Raw genomic sequence first — 22,080 nt, 5'->3', positions numbered from 1 at the left:
CTTCTCCGCGGGCTGAGCCTCGGGATCCGGTCGGGCCACTCGATTTCTTCCCGGTGCCGATTAAAAGGACCGCTGGAAAAGGAAACGCCGCGGCGCTGCGACGCGACGATTTGTATTTACTGTAACGGGAACGTGACGAGGCGTATCCGATATTATCCGCGCAATTTAACGGCGCCTGGAAAACCGCACGCACACCGTACTCTAATTATTAGGTGCAACAGGTTACCCGTTTCAACGACACATGCGCTTTTACTTTGTTTTTTTTCCCCCGCCTCCCTTAAGGCGGCACGCAATGCTGCGTCGCCGGTAATCCGTTCAGCTGGGAAGTGTTCCTTGCGGAGATGTTGCTTTCGAGAATAAATTGAGTAACCTTCTGTGGGCGGGTTGGATAATCGATAAATTGTGAATTCACGTCGAAGGGTAATTTAGTTATGTTTGGTTTCTGGTAACTGACATTATTCGTTTGTGTTTCGTGGGCAATTTGATGTTCAGCAGGTAGTGTATGTAGTGGTTCCTGCTAAGTTCGTTCGTTTTTTATTAGTTTATGTATTGTGAGTTAACCCTTTGCACTCGAAGGACGCCTTACAGTCGCCACCTGATTCGACGCAGCAAACTTTCAAACTTTCAATTGAATATTAAACCTTGTGCAATGTATCAGCACATGAAACATCGAAGTAAAATAGTTCTGTCTCTTAATCTATATCAGAAAGTAACGAATATTTTTAATGAAAAATATTGTCGAGTGCAAAGGGTTAATATCCTGTTTATTCTTTTAGGGTAATTTGATGTTTAGCAGGTAGAGTATGTAGATATTGTACAGGTTCTTGCTAAGTTGCTTTGAGAGTTCTTTGGTTTAGATACATTTATGTTTTTCATTAGTTTACGTATTGTGAGTTAATATCTTGTTTTTTTTTAAGGTAATTTGGCGTTTAGAAAGTAGTGGAGTATGTGAATAATGTCTTGCTTGTTTCACAGTAGTTTTGGGAGTTTCCTTACGTGTATTTGTATTTTTATATCTTTATTGTGCATTATTTTATTAATAGTTCATATAGAAATATATAATTAAACATAAACTTATACTGCTATTAATGTTGATAATTTTTTCGTTTTATAGGTTAATGTAAAATTGATAAGCTTTATATTTTCGTGGTATCTCCAAAGTTTTATCATTTGAGGAGACATACCTGTATATTAAGAGTATTTTAAGTTTCTTTTGTGCTACTTTCACTAGAAAGAATTTTTTGGTCGACCAAAGAAATTTTTCATGTATTTCGAACTTTTATCAAATATATTCTAGTCATTGCCTATTTTATTATGGAAAAGGTTATTGAAGACCATTTTAGAATGAAGCTAATATTTCATTTCATTTTCCTCTGAAAGAGTCCTCAAGAATAAAACATTTTGTCTGTGCACTGTCATAATTTAATCTCTCATTAGTTATATATTATTCAGTTCAAAATGCACCTGTATCAACTTAATACATAAATCCATTGACAAAAATAACGTTCCCATATCCATAGAAGATCCTTATCATGAATCTAGAATATCACATGCATACATATATGTATATATATGTCATTATCTTCTCATATACTTTAAGCACAATGTTTATCATTACTTAGAAAGGTCACTACGATTGTGTAACTGCAATTCCAGCTATCTGAACAATGAACGCCCATAGCAGACGCAAAGTGAAAGGGATCAACAAAGAACACACATTTACATTTAACAAAAATGCACCGACAGTAATACCCCAATGAAACGAAACAAAGTAATTACTCTCCATTCTTCTTCATTCCGAAACAATAAATTTCCTGTATTCTTTTCGGAATGTCCGTTCGCGACAGGATGTACGGAATAGCGAAGGCAGTTAGTGTTCGGGGCGCAACGCGCGCCTACGCTTCGCATATTAACACTTTGTAGGCGGCCGCCATTTTCTATGTTTTCGAACGTGTACCAGGGAAATCCAGTTTTTACATATGTCAGTCAACTTGATAATGTCCACGATGCTATTGATTTGAGAGTACTTAATTTTGTATAAACGTTTTCTTTTTGTAGGAATAAAAGAATTTATTTTACAGGTAATTAGTATTTAATTTGATTTTTCTGGTGTGTCGTAGACGATAATTATCGAAACTTGATTGACGAGACATTAGACATTGATTGTGGAACACAGCTATTTTAATATTTCATTTTTCAAAACGTGATATTAATTAGGCTGTGATATTATCAAATACATGAAATTAATTGTAATGTAAAATTAAGAATTATATGAAATTAATAAATATGCGTAATTAATTAAAATATAAAACTAATAAATATATGCAATTAATTGTAATATGAAAGTAGTAAATATACGAAATTAATAACTGTGTTAGTTCAAAAACTAATAATTATATGAAATTAATTATAATATAAAACTAATGAATACATCATATTAATTAAGATACAAAATTAATAAATGTACGAAGAAATAAAAATTACATTTTCCAGATGACGCGCATACTCGTGAAACGCAGTTAACTGGTTAAAATGCATCGGCGCGCTCGCGCGGGTGCACTATTGCTCGTGGGTCGTCGATGGAAAAAGAACTTTCTGGGTATAAATAAAGCGGTTTCTCACGACACAGATGGAAAGTGCACCGAGGGAAACGTGGGCGAGATTTCGCGTTATCGATCGACGGATCAAACTTCGCCGGGCCCACGCCGGATCGCGTAACTGCCGCGGCTTTTATCGGCGTACAATAACCCGCCTGCCTTTTTTATTAATGCTCCAATAACGATCGCCCGCCTCACTCTAGTTGCTTTCTTCGGCCACTCGTTCAACATCGGAGCAACGTGGTTAAGTCCTGTGTACGTATATATACTTTAACTTGTTTGGTTCTTTCGTTACTTGTTGCTTGGTAGTCGATTGGGATCGTTTAGTCAAGTTCACAGTGGAAGTTGGCATTTTGATAGATGAAAATCTGTATCTTTTTCTAGGGTTATGTAATTGATTATTGTTTTATAATGTTATTACCTAGTATTTCTGTAATTGTCATTTCTACCGAGACAACAATTATTCGATTATTCGTCATTTGTTGCTGTTTGCTAACGCTATATTGGTACTTAGTAAACAATAATTAATAGCTTGGGATTATTATTTAGTGTTAATTACTGTTAATAGGCATGGATTATTGTTAATTATTATTAACAGCTAAGAATTGTTGTTAATTATTGATAATTAGTATTAATAGCTAAGAATTATTGTTAATTATTGATGATTAGTATTAATTCCTAAGAATTATTGTTAATTATTGATTATTAATGGCTAAGAATAGTTGTTAATTATTATTAGTAGCTAAAGATAATTATTGGTGTCTTAATAGAAATTACAATTATAGAAATACAAAAATTATAGTGTTACAAAATAGTAATCTATTAAATAATGATCTGTTGGTAATTACTTGATAATCTCGTGAATGTAATAAATTATAGATCTTTCGATAGGAATTATAACTGTAATTGCAAATCAGTAATTTTTCATTAAATACTATACTGTAGTAGTGTTTCTTAATAGTGTTAGTAGTTTTTACTAGTACTTGTTTCTTAATTTATTTTTTTTTTTTTGTGTGGTGTTATGTTTTGTAATGTTAATAATGCAAAACTAAACTAAATATATACTATAGAACACAATGAAGAATGTTATGATCACAGTGTGAATTACTTTATACTTCAGTAATAGTTTATACTATTATGCATAAGATACACTGGTTCAGTAAATTATTTAAATAAATTTGTATTCAATTTTTGAATACAAAGTGTTGAACTTTATTCTTTACCTTCTGAATGACATCAGATATATTTTGGGAATTCTGGATGTATTCGATGATCGCTGACGTTCGTTTTTAGATTAAAATAAAAAAGTGAAAAGTTTATACGTCTAACTCGAGAGTTAGCATTATAATACAGTAGTTTGCAGTCTTTTATTTCATTTTCTTTCTGCTGTAAACTACGAGGATTGCTAGGGATGGGGTATAATGAGATCTATAGTACATGCAGTGGATAATTGTACTTAGTCAATTAGCGTGCTGTTCGAAGTGCTCTTTCCCTATTCTGAATGTAGGAACAGTGTAATAATAGCCCCGTGGTTGCATTGAAATGCTTATCAAGTAGAACAAGGCAATTCAATTTTTAATGCGTAGCTCTTGTATTGTCTCTTATTGTTAGGTATGGAAGTACTTAAAATCTGGATACCAAAGAAATCATGCCAAATTCCTTAGGGAAATGATAAATCAAATTTTACTTTGTTAAAGTTAGTGTCTCGAAACTATTCATTGTTCATTATATTGAATAAGTGTTGAAGAGAATGTGTGGAATTATTAAAAATTCATTTGGCAGTAATTAAATCGCAGATTTACTTAAATAGAACACACTAAATCCTATTTGTTAACTATACTTAGTCAAACTTTTCAAATTTCCCCCCTGAGTATTTATTATTAATTATTATTCATTTACTATTTAATTCATTTTCCCGAGGCGTTACTACTACTAATTCTAAATAAAGGTAACTTAAAGAACACTTCTATGCTACCTAGAAAATCACTATATTAACCAGTTAACTGTGTTTGACGAGCATACACGTCATTGTAAAGCTTGACATGGTACTAATTCTTTCAGCGACAAATTCTTTATTTTTTCACATAAACATATAATTCTTCTTTGTTTCGCTTTGATATTTCATTAAAATATACTCTACGTGTATTCGTCCTGCGTTCGACGAGTACACACGCTCCATTTTTTTATTTTATTGCCCGCAGAACGAGAGATTTCTCCAACTAAATTCCACGGTTAACTGGTTAAGTCCCAAAAATGAACAAAAAGTAGATTAATGGTAAAACACAAATGATCTCATGACAATAATTCTTTCCTCACTATAGAATTCTAATAATCTTCTCTAACTAAATACAATGTATATAACCTGTAGAAAAGAATAAAAAACGCTTCATCAGCTTCAAAATTAATCAGTTATTCGTGTCAATCTCTGTGAGAACTGTGTACCTGAATTGTGTCGCAAAAATTAAGCGATGGCGAGTATACTCGTCACAACACAAAATCTTGATACTTCTCTGTGACGATTTTACTCGTCGTATACAAAGTATTACCACATCTTCGTATCGAGTATACTCGTCGTAACACAAAATCTTGATACTTCTCTATGACGATTTTACTCGTCATTCCACAAAACATCACCATTTCTCCATGACGAGTACACTCGTGATCGCACAAAACTGCCATTTCATCGCGAAAAATATACTCATCCATCACAGCTAACTAAGTATACTCGTCATAACACAAAATCTTGATACTTCTCTACGACGATTATACTCGTCATTCCACAAAGCATCCCCATTTCTCCATGGCGAGTACACTCATGATGGTACGAAACATTGGCATTTTATCATGAAAAGTATACTCATCAATCACACAGCTAACCGGCTAACATATTCCTGTTCAGAAATCACTAGAAACCGAAGAGAAAAGCGGTCCAATAGCCAGCTCCATCCCATCAGACTTATTAACTCGCTCACACAATAGCAGGCCGACGTACCGCGCGGCCATTGTAACACACATTTCCGTATCCATGTAGCCAGCAAGGACTCCGGCATTCGATCGAGAGCGCGGAGAGCGAGGACCGAGGCCAGTTCCGAATCGATAAAGTGATTTCCATAGCTTTTGCAACCAGCGAACAGTATAACGCGGCTCGGCCGGTGGCGAGCCTGGTTGCCAGGCAGCCAGTTTCGCCCAGGTAAACCGCTCCTCTCGTTTCCTCTCGCGGCGTGTCGTGTCCCGGTGCCGATACAAACGCTATATTACGCTTCTATCGACGTCTGATATCAGAGCGGAGCGCACCGGCGCGCAAACTCTTTTTCACTGGGTCCGAGGGAGAACCAGTTCCCGTACTGACACAGAAAACCCTGTTAAATTGCCTGCCAGTGAGGGCAATTACTTATTCATAGAATGCCAGCGAGCGCGATCCTTTTCGGTTCTGATTATTATTCTTTTTGTACTTTTCGGGCGGTATTGCTTCTTCAATGTGTTTCTGATATTTGCTTTTTGGTAATACTGCGTTAACCCTTTGCACTACAAAAATTTGTCACTAGAAATATTCAATTTATTTCTATGAGATATACAGGACATTTTTTTAAACTAACTTAACTAGGAATCTATTCACAAAATAAAGGGAACAATGCTATTTTATTTGCACATTTCACGTATCGACAGATTACTCAAGACTTAATGTTAAATACGAAATTTTACAATTTTGATGCACCAATCGAGTGGTGACTGAGAGGCACCTTTGGAGTGTAAAGGGTTAACTCTTTGAACTCTGTAGGCACCAATATCGCATCAGTTATAATATCAAATATTTTAATGAATCAAAGAAACTACCCTAAAATTATTAGATTTTCCACATATCCGAATTTTGTACTAAGAAGGAAAATAAGAGATCGAAGAAATGTTATAGCATTTCTCATTTTCGCTAGGGATACTATAAAAATTAGTTGCAGTTGCTGATAGATTATAAAACAATCTGGAGTGCTAAGGGTTAATAATAAATACATGTCGAGTTTGAAGTACTCGGTCATTCTATTAATAATGCGGTGTTTTATATTCGTTTTATTTCTGAAATTGAGCGTTTGCGGACGAGGATTTATTGAATTGTACAAATTGAATTGTGCATCGAAGTCTTAAGTGCCGTGGAAAAGAGAAACTAATCGTTCATCTCTTGTTATTCGAACAAATCAATTGTTTGTTCGTAACTTCGTACTATAAATATGAAAGCTTCACGACGTCAGAATGACGACGTTCGTTTTTAAAGGGTTAAAGGTAAACGAAATTTTTTAAAAATTAATTGTAAGGTGTAAATAGATAATTTGTACATAATGGAGGGGAATGTAGTTTAGATTGGAAACAGATTTGTTCATCTTTATTTTTAACCCTTTGAACTCGAAAGTTTTTAACTAGAAATATTCAACACTCTTCGATAAAATATAGACGATGCTTGTTGAGAGTAATGTAAATAATTTAATCGATAAATTAAAAGACAAAGCTAGTTTACTTTGATATTTCACACAGTGGCGCGTTATACAAAGTTTAGTGTTAAACATCAGACTTATGTTAACTTTAAAGGGTTAAAAGTAGAAGGAATATGAAAACATCATTCTTTGTGAAACGACACATAATAATAGGCTTGAAATGTTAATATGAAGGTTATCTAATTTTTGTTTTCTACCTGGTTAGGATGAACATGTTTACTACGATAATCGATATTGGTACGATGTATTAGGTTACTTGCTTTTGCATTTAGTAGTGTCATTTGAAGTGTAAAATTATTGATGTGTGTCAGTTTAAAAGATGATAATGATCGAACAGTTTCGTGTAGATATTATTTGTGCAGTGTTTGGCAATTTACCTTGTATGGGAAACTGTTAACAGTAGACTGCTCATGACATTTGCACAATTTCTAACTTTTGAGAATCGTTCTCTGATAGTTCATGTTTCATTATTATCTTTCCAAGAATTTTGATAATTTTAGTTTGTAACTTTTATATTTTCGTGTTTTGTACAAGTCGAAGTTAAATTTTCATATTTTATTTGAATTAAGTTAACGTGATCATTGCGAAAGAATTCAAAAAGTCCATTATGGGTAAATGATTAAAGTTCGAAAGTAATTTTGAGTTCAATTTTTAGGAAAACGTCTTTTATGATTTTTGGTAAAAATAATGTTAACAAATCGTTTATACAATAATGGAGAAATCACAGTCTGTGGAATATGGCCAGTGTTATCTAATGGTATTACAGGAATATTATTCGAGGAAGTTTCCTTTAACTTCCCTTTCAGGTTTCGCATATAGAAATCGAGGAAAAGCGTTTTATAACCCGTTCTAATATTATACATTGAGTAATGATTATGAAACACCGGAGTTTCTATGAAGTAAATTCTTTTGAAAATTATATTCAGCAATATCCTTTGATTTTCAAGGACTCCCTTAAAGCAACTGTAATAATAACTAACCAGTTAAGTCTATAAGGACAACAAATATGTTTATTATAACTATAGATATATAAATTTAATTATAAATATACTTCTACATATATATAGAAAATAATAAATATTTTATGTTAAAGATTTATATTGAAATATTTATATTTATTACGTTATATTAAAATGTTTCTCTTAATTATTAAGTATTTATATTCAAATGTTTCTCTCAATTATTAAGTATTTATTTTAAGATATTCATATTAATAGTTACGTATTTATATTTATGTAATATCAACCGGTTAATTACTGATACATATTTACTTCGCCCGTTACGGTTTGCACAATTTGTCCTGCAAATATTTAGCCTAAAAAAAGCCAGGTTTCTGGTCCGGCAACGATGTGCTATTACACGATTATTAAGCGTGATCATAAATTATTGAGAGGCACGATAGGCAGTCACGCTCCACTGGCTTAATGGATGAGTCTAGCCGGTGGAGTAATCTCGGTGAAAAGACTTGCTCTTGAGCCGACGAATCTCGCATAACTTCGTTGTCGCTAGATTCCCACGTTTTCTACCCTTTCATTGGGAGAAGTATTTCAATCGATAAGAATTTACAATATTTTATTTTGAATTTTTTAGTAATCCATTCGGAATAACGAGGATTTTTTGGAACTAACAATATTAATTTTCAACAACTTTATGTGCTGTAATATATTGTTTTTATTATTATTTATTATTATTTAGTATAGGTTCTTATTTACCAATTCTTCCACAAATGTTCCCAATGTCTCTTTGAAGATGTACTTTGACTTTCGCGTTATATTTATAACGATATTTTTATCAATTTTATATAACAATTAAAGAACATATAAGTTTTTTATTACCATATTTTTGTTATAAAATATTAAATTCCTTCCATATTAATACAGTACTTTATTTGTTTGATACCATATATTTTATTTCACATTATTAATGTTTCTATATTATTAATAATTCACTCATCATTAAGTGTATGTAGAATATAAAATTGGAATTAAGCTTTCATTAGTATCGTGTATTTAGAAGCAAATATTTTTTGTTATTCTCTTACACCAATATAAATTTACAATAATTGAACGAAAAATCATTAGATATATCATTTATCTATCTATCTGTTATCTATTAAATAATAAATAACGATAGAACTAAAACAACTTCCATTTAACAATAATAATCATTATGAGAATTGTATTCTACACGTAAGTAGAAAATTAAAATTTCAAAACTTTTTGTCGTAAACAAATGCATTCTATAGCATTCTACGATAAAACAGCAATAATACTTTATCTAAATTTCAAGTGTAGATTCATTACTCTCTGCTGAGAGTTTCGAATTAATCTGTAAGTAAAAACAAGCATCACTATTCAAATGCAAACGAATTAGGCTCAATAATTCTCCACATTTTGTCTACTCATCCTCAATTATTCCGTGCCTTCGAGCTTGAGGCATTCTTATTTTTCTCGATTTACACGTTGCTTCATCATGCGCTGTATATTTTCCAGGGCGTCCGCTAGTTGGCACGTTTTTGTTTATTCTCCCATTCGCAGAACTGTTCAGCGAAGCTGCTCGTTTCCATCGGACTTAATTGATGATTGTGTTGTGTCCGATTTTTTTCTTATTATCTCCACTGTCCGCCTGGTTGTAAAGGAATATTCACCTGGTCAGTGACTATAATTGTTACTTCGATTTTCTCGGATTGTTGTATTAGTTAATAGAGTTGGAACAAGCGAAGCATGATGAGAGATCATGAGGAAATTTTTCTTCCAAGGATATTGCTTTAACGAGTCTTCGTTTTATCTTACCTATCTCTATATTTCTTCGCCGGTTTCTTTATCCTTTATCTTTTATCGTCGAGTCATCTCAAGGCCACTGAAATTGCAACTTCTGCGGCTAATTTGTTCGCATGAAATCCGACGAGATGAATGTCTTGTTGTCTGGAAATCAGTTATGACACTGACGGATCCCCATAGTTTTCACTACTTTGTTAGTAACTTTCCGTGGACACAAGAAATATTTGTAATATCATTTAAGGATGTGTTTGAAATTATATGCAACTGTGATTTCATGGTTTATTATTTCGTTTTATAACAAACTGTCAATATTCATTGTTTATCGAATTGTGTATTTCAACTTTTTTTTATTCGGTTAATATACTGTCATTCTGTTTAGTATTAAGGACAGTTTGGGAATATAATTGATCAAGGTTGGAAAGTTGCTTCTATTAAGTAGTTAATTAATTAGAGCTATCTTACAGTTAGAGTCGAGAGAGTGTATTTTATAAATCAATTTTTTATTGTATATACTCTTATCACTGCCTTTTTAAGAGATTAGTAGATAGCTGCTGTATGATAAAAGCTTGAAAAACGTTGGATAACATTTATATCGCGGCAAACCAGTTAGAACTGATAACTGCAGTTCATTCGTTTCTTGATACGATGAGATATTTCCTTGAAAAACGTTTTTCTGCAAGAAACTTAATTAAGAGAAGAGTGAGAAGAAACTTAATTAAACTTATTAAGTTCAATATATTATCATTATTATTCTTCTGAAAGATTTGTATAACACAAAGTGTATATTCTAATTTAATGATTACAGCTAATATAATTAATCACAAGATCCTTCCAGTCTGCAGAAACAGGTATTTCTCTTTAAATCTATCATTACTCATTTGCATCGGTAGTGCGCATATATTATCAGTGAATAGTTTATCATCATCACCGTACTTTATCATTACGTAAATATTACTGGCACAATTTATCATTAAATCTCGTTGTAAATATGTAATGACTTTATGTAATCATAATAATATGATTATATATTTATACTAGAATATATTTATATATTTATATTACACTATTATAATTACATATTTATATTAGAATAGTATATTTACATATTTATGTTCTAATATTATATTTATATATTTATTAAAGTATTCTATTTATATGTTTATATTAAAATATTATATTCGCATATTTATATGATAACATCGTATTTCCATATTTATATTAAATATACAAATTCACAAATCAATTGAATAACCGCATATCCGTAATTCCCAATAATTGTCACGCAATAACCAGTTCGATACGATTTCAGGTAACTGGAGTAAAATCGTTCCTGCCCTATCACCGGCGAGAAAATCAAGCGGCGGCCGGTTATCAACGTACGAAATAACGCCGCAATGTACCGTAAGCCGACAGAGAGCCTTCACGCATGGTGAATCGAAGTGAACAGGACACGGGGTACAGGCACGATCGATTCGTGGCTCGTTACGGCGTCTGGTCGAAAGTTCGAGCGAGCTACGTGCATTAATATTTCCGTTATTGCGCGCACGAGCACCGAGGTTATACCTTTCACACAGGGAAATAATAATAATGATCATCACAGTGATCCACCGACACATGCATTTTCATTTCTGATCCGTCGCTTTCCTTCGATGATGCTGGCGATCGGCTTTGATCGATGATTTAATCATCCTGTTAAACGCTGCTAATGAATTCTTTAACCCCTTGCCTCGTGATACCTCTCGCAATTACTTCGACGTTAATCATTTTAAAGAGGGAATTCCGCTTTGATGTTATTTTTGTGATTTTTTCTTGAGGCATGATAGTTTCTGATGGAACAATAATGTTTATTATTTTATCTGGACTTTAATCATTCACTTAGAAAGGGAGCAAGTCTTTTTGTCGCTGGTTCTGTGTTCCTCTTCGTGGGTGTGATTAATGCTCATAGAGAAATAATGTTTCATAATTTATTTTAATTGTTTTATATTCTTTTGCTTTAATTATTTCATGCCATTTATTTCAATTATTTTATATTATTTATTTTAATTAGTTTGTATTATGTATTTTGATTATTTTATGTTATGTATTTTAATGAATTTATATTAGTTATTTCAATTATTTCATATTATAATTGTTTATTATATATTTTGATTATTCATTGGTGAAGACGCAGAATTTTGTTTTGGCGATATTTACACGCTTTTTATCGAACGTTACATAATAGTAAGTAATAGAAGAATAATATTTAGTACATTATTTTAAATTCGACTATTGCTTATCAATGAGGAATAATTCATTTCGATGTCACTTCTAAGTTTCTCTCTTTCTATTACGTAATAATTAATAATAAAATAAATGTGATGTAGATTTTCCGTATTATAACTTACACTGATTTACATAATTTAATTACAATGATGTAGATCATATTAATTATTTATTTATTCGAGAACATACTTAGGAATTCTAAACTTGTACCAGTATTTCATATCATCATTATAGTATGAGTAATTATAATGAACTGAACTTCGAGTCTCTTTGCGAAGGATTAAGTATTAACACGCACGCATAACAAGAACCTCTTAATCAGTTTCTCAACGATAATAATAATCACAGTTGGGAACAAAAAAATATTCCTTAAATAATATAAGCTAATAATATTTCATAGTATTATCGTTTGATGGAAATTGATTAGTCTCCTTTTTCAGCGAGCAGATTTTAAGAAACCCATTAACTGCCTTGTATTATACATCAACATTCATTAAATTCCGTTTGATGTTTTCTGAGACTGGCACGATATTCTAAGCCGGTCAGTTAAATTTGTTCGAGCTCGATCCTGTGTCCAATCCTTTAATTAAATTCGTTAGGTTTGCAATTTTCATTTATCTCGATAAAACAGAAATATGTTTTTGCTATCAAAAAAGCTCTAATTTATTATTTAAATATTTAGTACCAATCCACTGGATCTCCTTACTTTCCTATTTATTTAGCCATTAAATTGTTTGACTCAATTGACCAATGTTAAATTGACATTTTACTGTTCTTCTTTAATCGTATTTTACTATAACAGTCAAATTTGTCTCGTCTAAATACATTATTCACTTACAGAATAAATTCTATTTGAAAACAGAAAATTTATTTGCATATAAAATTGTGTCTGATACAAAACTTTTTTCCATTTTTTAACACGAAAATATTGTAAAATTGAACGTGAGCAAAAGAATAAATAAATTGTATATTAAAATAAAAATTTTACCACTGTATCTGATCTTAAATATGTTTTCATTTTTTAAGACAACGATATAGTAATAAAGTAAATATAAATAATATGTAAAATCGTTTTTCACCTAAAATCTGATTTCATTTCTTAAGAAATTAGAACGCAGGAAAATTACGAACAAGAAAAATTTCTCGAGCTATCGGAACACTTTGTCTGACTCGCACGGATAAATCTACTGCGCCGACAATTTCTCTCTCGGAAGAGACAATTCCACTTAAAACAATGCTTCCTTTCCTTCTCTGCAATTGTCGTAATCGATGAACTCCATATCTGGTACACGGATATCCTTAATGTATACCCATAGTCATTACCCTCAATCCTCACAGAGATACCAGACACAGAATGAAAAATGAAGTAACAATTAAATGGAATTACCGATACTGTAAAGATAATCGTACAATTAGCCCCGATCAAGTCGTTAAAACAATCTTGTGCAATTCGTAATTGAGAATTATCCGAGATATTTCGATACGTCGTAACCGATGGACAGCTCGTACCCCAATAAATCCCATCAAAGGCAGAAAAACTACTACTGTTAACATGATCTTTACAAAAAATAACACATATTGTTCTCAATATTATTTTTACTAAAAACGATCAATTATATTATCTTCATTATTATTTCTAACACTGAAACTACTAGGCACGTCAAAATGACCCATTCCCGATGCCTTTCTCCAATTATTAATAAAATGCCATACGTTCCTCAAATAAATTATTAAAGAATTCGATTTACCAATACACAAACTGAACAGTAAATCAACTGCAGTCTCAATGGATTCAATCTTCGATTTTCTATACACTTCAAAAATCCAATTCAACTCGGTAGTGTCGATAGAATAATTTTGTAATTTACATTAACTTTACAAATACAGTTTCAAATCTTCGCAAACTGTACATCCTTCTAAATCATAACTTTTTAAATGAATTTCTAAGAGCCTTTATGATCCTAAATAATCGTTAAAAAACTGCACCTTGCTTCTGGTCGATCCTCGCTATTCCATAGATCACCGTAGATCCTTAATCCACTAGGATCACGTGTTCACTGCACCATTTATTCATTTTCACGCGAGTCTGATACGATATTTGTAAAGTAACGATGGAACTGATTCTTTGTAAATTCGAAATGATTGTAGAGCGATAGTCGTTGATTGTTTGCGATCGAATCCGCTCAAGACCGTGGTCGCGGCGCGACTAAACGCCGATTCAAGACTTTCACTTCGAGATCCGCGGCCCTCCATCCCTTCTCGATCCGATTATCCGCGGTACGCCCACGCTCTGCACTCTGAATCATGATCGAATTGTTCTTGCGCGAATAATACCGTTCGCCGTGCGGACAGATTCGAGTTCTGATCGGCGTGAGCCAGATCGGTTTCTATATTTAAAATGACTTATAAACTTTTCCACGGAAGGATTGAATTTTTCTGTATTTTATTTCAACAGTTAAGTGTGTTTGGCGAGTGTGCACGTCATCTTAAAGCTTGGAATGATAATCATTCTTTCTACGACAAGTTCTTTGTTTTTGTTGATAAACGTGTAGTGCTTGTTTGTTTTGATTTGCTTTTCCATTGAAATGTACTCTCATTTTTCGATTTTATTGCGCGCGAAACGACAGATTTTTGAAACTGAATTCTACGGTTAATAGATTGAAATAATTCATTAAAATTATTAGTATTCAACTGTTATTTTTGTGGAATTGTCTGTTGAATTTAGAATTTATATATGTTGTAATATTAAAATTTATAATAGGTGATCATTTGTTTTGTTTGAATTGTGTATTTGTAGTTTAGATTTATCAATTTTTTAAATTGTATTAATTTTTGGCACTACTCCTATCGAAGGTGTCAAAAGACAGCTTTTGAATTTTGAATTAAAAATTCTTTTCCAAGCTTAGTCGTATATTCTAAATTAACTTTTCGATTTTTCCAATAACGATTATAAAATTAACTCTACTGAACGTCAGAAATTCAATTGAGCAAAAACGGTTAAGCTGAGAAAATGATTTTAAGTTAAAATTTCGACACGTTACATACATAATTATTTAATACGTATTACCATATATAAGGTATAATATTGATTTTTAATAATATACAGCTTTATTGTTTATGCTGTAATATATAGTTATTTATTATATATTATAATATATAATAGAAATTTTTAGTTGAGGTTGCGGATATAAAAAAAATACTATGGATAATGTATAATCTATCAATATATATCATTTTGTGTGACTAAGTTTCTATGGACTGTCACAAAACCATGTGTAATTATTCTAAATAAAGTTCAGTATCTAGATTAAACACATTAATTTAATTTTCACTTCTATCTTCTATAAAATTATCAGATTTAATCATAACATCCATTATAACTCTCCTTGACTAATAAGAAGATTACTTAAGAATCTGTCGAAAGTTCCATTTAAAGTACACATCATCGCCATAAGCTACCAAACATAAATAAATCTTGTCTACAGTTTTTATCATTTGAAAATCTAATTTAACATTACTTCTACCATACTCATCGCGCAGAATACCCAACGTTGCGAAAGTTATAGATACATCCCTACACAACTTATAAATCATAAGCATATTTTTCCTGAATTTAACGATCCTCTAAGTTACTGTTTCTCAAACGAAATCATTGAGACATTTATGCGATCACTAAATCGTTCCTATGATACATCCATTCTCGAAAGGCGAAGCAGAATGAAGCTAAGGCTCTCGATGGTGGTGTAATCACCTTTGACGAGCACTGCGCCGCGGATCCTCCTCCAGTATCTATCACGAAGGGAATGGGGCGAGAAGGGGGGATGAGGTACACGGGTTCACCTTTCACCCTGAAGTAACTGTACAACGAGGAAAGTCAGGGAATGGATTATGGCGACTGAGGTGAACAGCTGTGACTCGATATAACCTGCCTCGATTACGTTTCCAAAGCCGACTCGCCTTGGGGTATTAATTTTCATTTGCTTGTGTGCCCAAATGATTCGTGCCGTTTGCTCCCATGTACCGTACGTGTTACTGGCGGCACGAACTATCCGTGCTACTGGTAAAACATGAACTTTGAAATATTACAAATTTGAATTTATACTTTTCGGATTGGATGCTGTTATTTGATTGGTAGCTTGTGGCGAGGGTGAATTTTGATAGCGGACAAAAATATATATTTGAACTGAGAGGGATTCGCAGGGTAAAAGTAAATGGCATTAATTTCCATTTTCTCCTGTGCACAAATAATTCGTGCCGCTTTGTGTTGTAGACTAACTATGTCACTGGCGGCATAAATCATCTGTGCTACTGATATAATATTAACTTTAACATGTGGAAAATTTGAATTTATATTTTTGAGATTGGATATTATTTTTATTGGTTGCTTATGGAGAAAGTGAATACAGGAATTGAAGAAGGCTATATACCTCGACCAACTGGAATTCATAGGGTAAAAGTGAATGAACTCTGCAAGTTTGTTATCGCGGTTCGTTGAACGGAGAACGGCAATGAAGAACGAAAAGGAGATGCTTACGCAATCGCTTTCGTTTGTTTTTCGAATATCCAGTGTGTCCCGAGCCGATTCGCCGCGGAAGAGCGTTCCCGGACGAGCTTAGTGCGATTCACGAGCCTGATAATTGGACGGTAGAAACTCGAGATTTTCATTTGTAGAAAGGAAAATGGCATGAAGTGTTCCAACGACTCTGCTTGCTGTGAACTGATTCTTCTTTCCTCTTTCTGATTAAAACCCAGTTTAATAATTAGACACAATTTTTCTATTTCTAAAGCAATCTTCTTTTTCTATTTCTGATTAAAGCCCAGACCTAACTCAGATCATAATGAATCTAACTACATAAAAATTTTCTATTTTTCGAATAATTTTCTTTTCTATTCCCGATTTAAACCCAGATCATATTTACAGCAATTTCTTTTTCTATTTTTCATTAAAACTCAGATCCAACCCAGGCCATAATATATCAAATTACATAAAAATTTTCCATTTTTAAAACAATCTTCCTTTCCTATTTCTGACTAAAACCCATACCTATCCCAGCCCACAAGAAATCAAACTACATTGAAATGCTCCATTTTCAAAACAATTCTTTCTTTCTATCCTACATAAAACCCAACCTATAATGAATTAAATTACAGAAAAATTCTCCATCTCCAAAACAATTCATTCTTTCTATTCTACATAAAACTCAGCCTATAAGAAATTAAATTACACAAGAGTTCCCCATTTTCAAAACAATTCATTCTTTCTATTCTACATAAAACCCAACCTATAATGAATTAAATTACAGAAAAATTCTCCATCTTCAAAACAATTCATTCTTTCTATCCTACATAAAACCCAACCTATAATAAATTAAATTACAGAAAAATTCTCCATCTTCAAAACAATTCATTCTTTCTATCCTACATAAAACCCAATCTATAATAAATTAAATTACAGAAAAATTCTCCATCTTCGAAACAATTCATTCTTTCTATCCTGCATAAAACCCAGACCACAATAAATCAAACTGCCTTCGAATTCCCCACTTTCAAAATAATTTTCCTTCCCTATTCCCGTCCCATTTCGTCCGGGAATCCACCGTGGCGTTGGGACCTTGATGACTGTCCTTACATCGGCAAAGAGAACACGCATGTATCGCGATGGAACGGGAATAAGGCCAAGGAAAATGCGAGACAAGTATACATACTTACGTACGCGCCTCGAAGTAACTCGAGAGCCTCTCCGCAAGAAAAATGGGGGAGGGATCGTGCACCGGAATCGTATCTAATCCTCAATTACCATTCGCAGCGCGTGGCCCCTGTTTATTATTTTCTGGCGAGCCGCCTCGCGACGAAAGTGACATCATATTCTCTTCACGAACCAGTTCTCATTGACTTTAATACCGGTTCCCTTCGGCGGAGGCTCCCCGGCGATGTATGCCCGGTACAACACCCGTCAGGTGAGGTCGTAACCTTAGGACGGGTTCAGAGACACGTGGTCTGAACAGTCGCGGGCACTTCAGGCCGGCGAACGGACTATTTTAGGAGGCGGACTGGTCTGTCTTGCTTGAACCTTTTGAAGGATACCGGATATATTGTGTTTTTTTTATTCTGTGGACGTCAGGAAGGTTTTTTACAGTTTTCAACCCTTCAGTAGCGTTAACACTGAAGCTACCGTGTTAGTCGAAACGACTGGTTTCGGTTTCTTATTTCGTAATTATTGATACCTTGAAAACGTTGAATATTTGAAATGATTTCGAAAATTAGTATTTTCACTTGAATACTGTAACGAGTATTTCAAGACACTGAGAATAATCTATTGTTAGAATTTTTATAGGGATTACATATTAATCATATAAAATGTTCGGTAGATTTTATGTCAATGCTAACCGAACGGGGAACCGGTCAAATGGTCGGACTTAAAATTCTGCTTTTCTTTTGTTCATTGAATTTTATATTAATTTCTATATTGTCCGATTAATTGGTTTTTCAGTTTCTATTCTTCCTTTTCTTTCTGTTCGCAGTAGAAAAATTTATCGTTTAACTTGTTCTCTTTTGTTCTGTAACTAGTTACAGTCGTGGTCAGGCTTAACTAATTAGCTGTTGCAATTTCTTTGAAAAGTGTACATCTTATTTCTAGTATGAGTATTAGTTCATTTCTGCAATTAATTTTTTCAACAATTTTGATTCAAGTAATGTATACCTATAAAATTGGTTGCTTGGAAAGTGAATATTCCCTTAATCAATTAGCTGCTTTTAGGCGAGTATACTTGCCATAACAGAAAACCTTGAGATTTCGACGTGACGAGTACACTCGACAAAACATTGCCTTTCCGACGTGACCGGTATACTCGTCGTATCAAAAAACCTTGCCGTCTCTTCATGACGAGTATACTCGACAAAACAGTTCGACGTGATTAGTATACTTGTCGTAACAGAAAATCTTGCCATCTCTTCATGACGAGTATACTCGATGGAACCTTGTTATCTTTTCATGCCGAGTATAATCGATAGATCCTTGCTAATTCTTCATGACAAACATACTCGATAAAATCTTGCCATCTCTTCATAACGAGTATACTCGACAAAACCTTGCCAACTCTTCATAACGAGTCTACTCGTCATACCACAAAACCTCACAATTTCTTCATGACGAATATATTCGTCATACCACAAAACCTCGCCGTTCCTTCATGACGATTATATTCGCGAAAGACGGCTAACTGGTTAATAAATCTTTCAGAAGCACTCGGAGATCTACATTCACTCGCCATTACTTCTGCTGGATACAGATTGATTAAGTGGAAACCAATCAAAATAAGCACAGATAAATTTAATTATACGCGTGTTGTGAGAACAGGCATTAAGTCCATCAACTGTACTGGCAATAATTGCTTCGCCAGGGAATGTAATGCACAATAGTCAATCGTGGTACACAATGTTGACTATATTCAGTTTATTGCATCTAATTGTAATCTGGCTGTGCACATTATAATTCAAAGACGGACGATCGTTGTGAATCATCACCGTCAATGAGGATCTCCCAAACACTCTGCCTGCATTCGCAGCATTGTTCTACCATCAAATCGAGGACACATTGGATCCGTGGCGTTAGAAAATGGCGTATATGACCAGAGTTTCTCTTTGCAGCATGTTTGCGGCTTTCGTGTATCATAAATAATGCACTTTTACTGTTGCTGTAATTATTATTGGTCTATTTGTGGCCACATACTTTTACTGCACTTCAAAAGATACTGTTACTTCGCTGTACGATGTAATTGTTTAAATTAAAATTTTTTTATATTAATAATTCTTGACTAGGTCAATTTTATTTTAATAGAATCTAACATAGTAGGAACGACCACGCGAATAAGTAGATTCATTGTAAGATTTATTGAATATATATGTACGTCTATATTATATTACAATAATTGAAATGTTAAATTATATTCATTTCATTGGATACGTTCTTCAAAAATGTGGAAAATTATAACTTTTTAACTTTTTTGTAACTTTAACTGTGAAGCATATGCTTCTCATGTTAGTCATAAGTGTAGTAAATTAAGGATTTATCAAGAAAATCTGTGCTTCTTAAGTAGTTTGAGCTAATGACGATTCTATATGAATAATCTGGGAAAAATATAAACCAAGGCGCACAATGGGGTTTCTTATAATATCCGTAAATTACTTGTGAGTATCACAATTTTATACTTTCAAAATTCGTTAAATAGATAGTTACAGTAATGGACTACATAAGCTTATGAACTTCAACCTAAATTAAAATGTTTTCCATACGATATATAAAATAATAAAATAAACATACATTTTAATTATATTTAACTACATTATACCATAACATATTCACAGAAAATATATCATTTCTTATTAAAAATTTCTGAAGAGTCCTAAAAATACAAACGTCAATTTGTACTACAAGTTTCCTCATAAAATGTGTAAAATACTCGAACACAATCATTCTCTAAAATTAAACACCATTAATCGTATTAATATTATTCAAATCAGCAAATACAGCTAAAGTTAGTTTCCTTATAAAATATCCTTTTGCATCCTGCAAATCAGAAATGTTTCAGTTGAAAACGTTCGAAACCGAAAGCATCGTACATGAATAGGCCCCGAGAAAATTAGAATGGCAATGTGGATCACGAGTTTCCCTAGAAAATCAGGGGCGTGCGTTTTCGATCTATATGTAACAGCTTTCATTTTTGCAATATCGTTTCTCGGTGTTCGCTAACCGTACACCCAAACCGTCAGATATTCCGTTCAGATATTAGTATTTGTAGCATGGAAAGTTCTCGAAATGGACAGAAGAAACGAAAAAAAAAAGGAACAGAAAGAATAACGCCGCACACCCACGTGCACGTGATTCACTTCTGTTATCTTCGTCTCGATCGTTTCATAATGTTGTTACGTCAGAGAAAAAATTTCATTGGTTGACGGCTGGATGGTAGCAGCGTAGTTTTTCAATGCTTTTTCCGACGATGCTTGGGCAAGATCGCGATGAGCAGGAAACCATCGCGAAATACGGAGGCGACACGGTCGTATTTAATTATTCGTAGATATCATCTAACGATTTTCGAAATTGCTAATTAGTTTTAGTTTCTTTTTCTTTTATTTCTTTCTTGAAGTGTGAATTTGTGTTCGCGCTTCTAAATGGGGGAAACAATACGTTTGAAACTCCTTTTTGTTGGTAAACATTCATTGAATTGATTATTTGTTTATCAATTATCATTGATGAGTTGGTTGGAATTTGGTTATTGATGTAATAAGGAATTTTTGTAAATCTTTAGGATATCATGATGCACTGAGATGTCTTTGTTACTGTTGTTGAATGAGATTTATTCATTTTGACGTCGGTCGTTGAGATGTTCATTGAGTACTGTTTGCTAAGTGAAGATTCACTGATTCTCTAAAATTGAAATCAATAATTGAAAAAGGAAGTAATTCGACATACTGAATAAATAATAACAGTGTAATACTTATGTATTTTTATATCTTTGTGTAGAAAATTGTGTATTTTACATTTGCAAAGAATGTTAACCATTTTGCTACATTGATTTATATATTGTTTCTTCTAAGGATATGTCAAAAATATTCTAAAACATTTACTATATTATATATTATATCATATTATATAATTTATTTTATTTTATTATTATACTAGATCTATTTTATTTTATTATTATATTGGATCTATTTTATTTTATTATTATATTATATCTATTTTATTTTATTATTATATTATTTTCATTCATTTTATTTTTATTTTACTTTCATTATCTTATTTTTATTTTATTTTCACTTATCTTTTTATTTTATTCCATTGTTACACTTACTTATGTTTCACACAAACTCTATTCAACCGAGACATTACAAAACCCTCTAAAAAGCAACTGCTTCCACGGTGAATTTGCAAACCCCTGCGCACAACTGAACAGTATCATA

At 32.8% G+C, this 22,080-nt stretch overlaps 1 protein-coding gene across 4 annotated transcripts in view; it reads right to left on the bottom strand.

Moving 5' to 3' along the window:
* Positions 1 to 22,080, bottom strand: part of LOC116425831 (uncharacterized) — a 63,324-nt gene that overhangs the window by 6,262 nt on the left and 34,982 nt on the right. The window contains exon 1 of one of the 4 annotated variants that reach the window (XM_031974016.2): positions 14,107 to 14,345. The exons of 2 other annotated variants lie outside the window; for them this stretch is intronic. The gene's annotated coding sequence lies outside the window, so the exon portion shown is untranslated. Of the gene's footprint in view, positions 1 to 14,106; positions 14,346 to 22,080 lie in introns of those variants that run through there. One more of the 4 variants, XM_031974014.2, reaches the window with a different exon arrangement.

Source organism: Nomia melanderi, chromosome 2 (assembly GCF_051020985.1).
Source record: "Nomia melanderi isolate GNS246 chromosome 2, iyNomMela1, whole genome shotgun sequence".
NCBI classification, from domain to species: Eukaryota; Metazoa; Arthropoda; class Insecta; order Hymenoptera; family Halictidae; genus Nomia; species Nomia melanderi.
The sequence above is the reverse complement of the archived record's forward strand: the minus strand, read 5'-3'. Positions and strand labels throughout refer to the sequence as shown.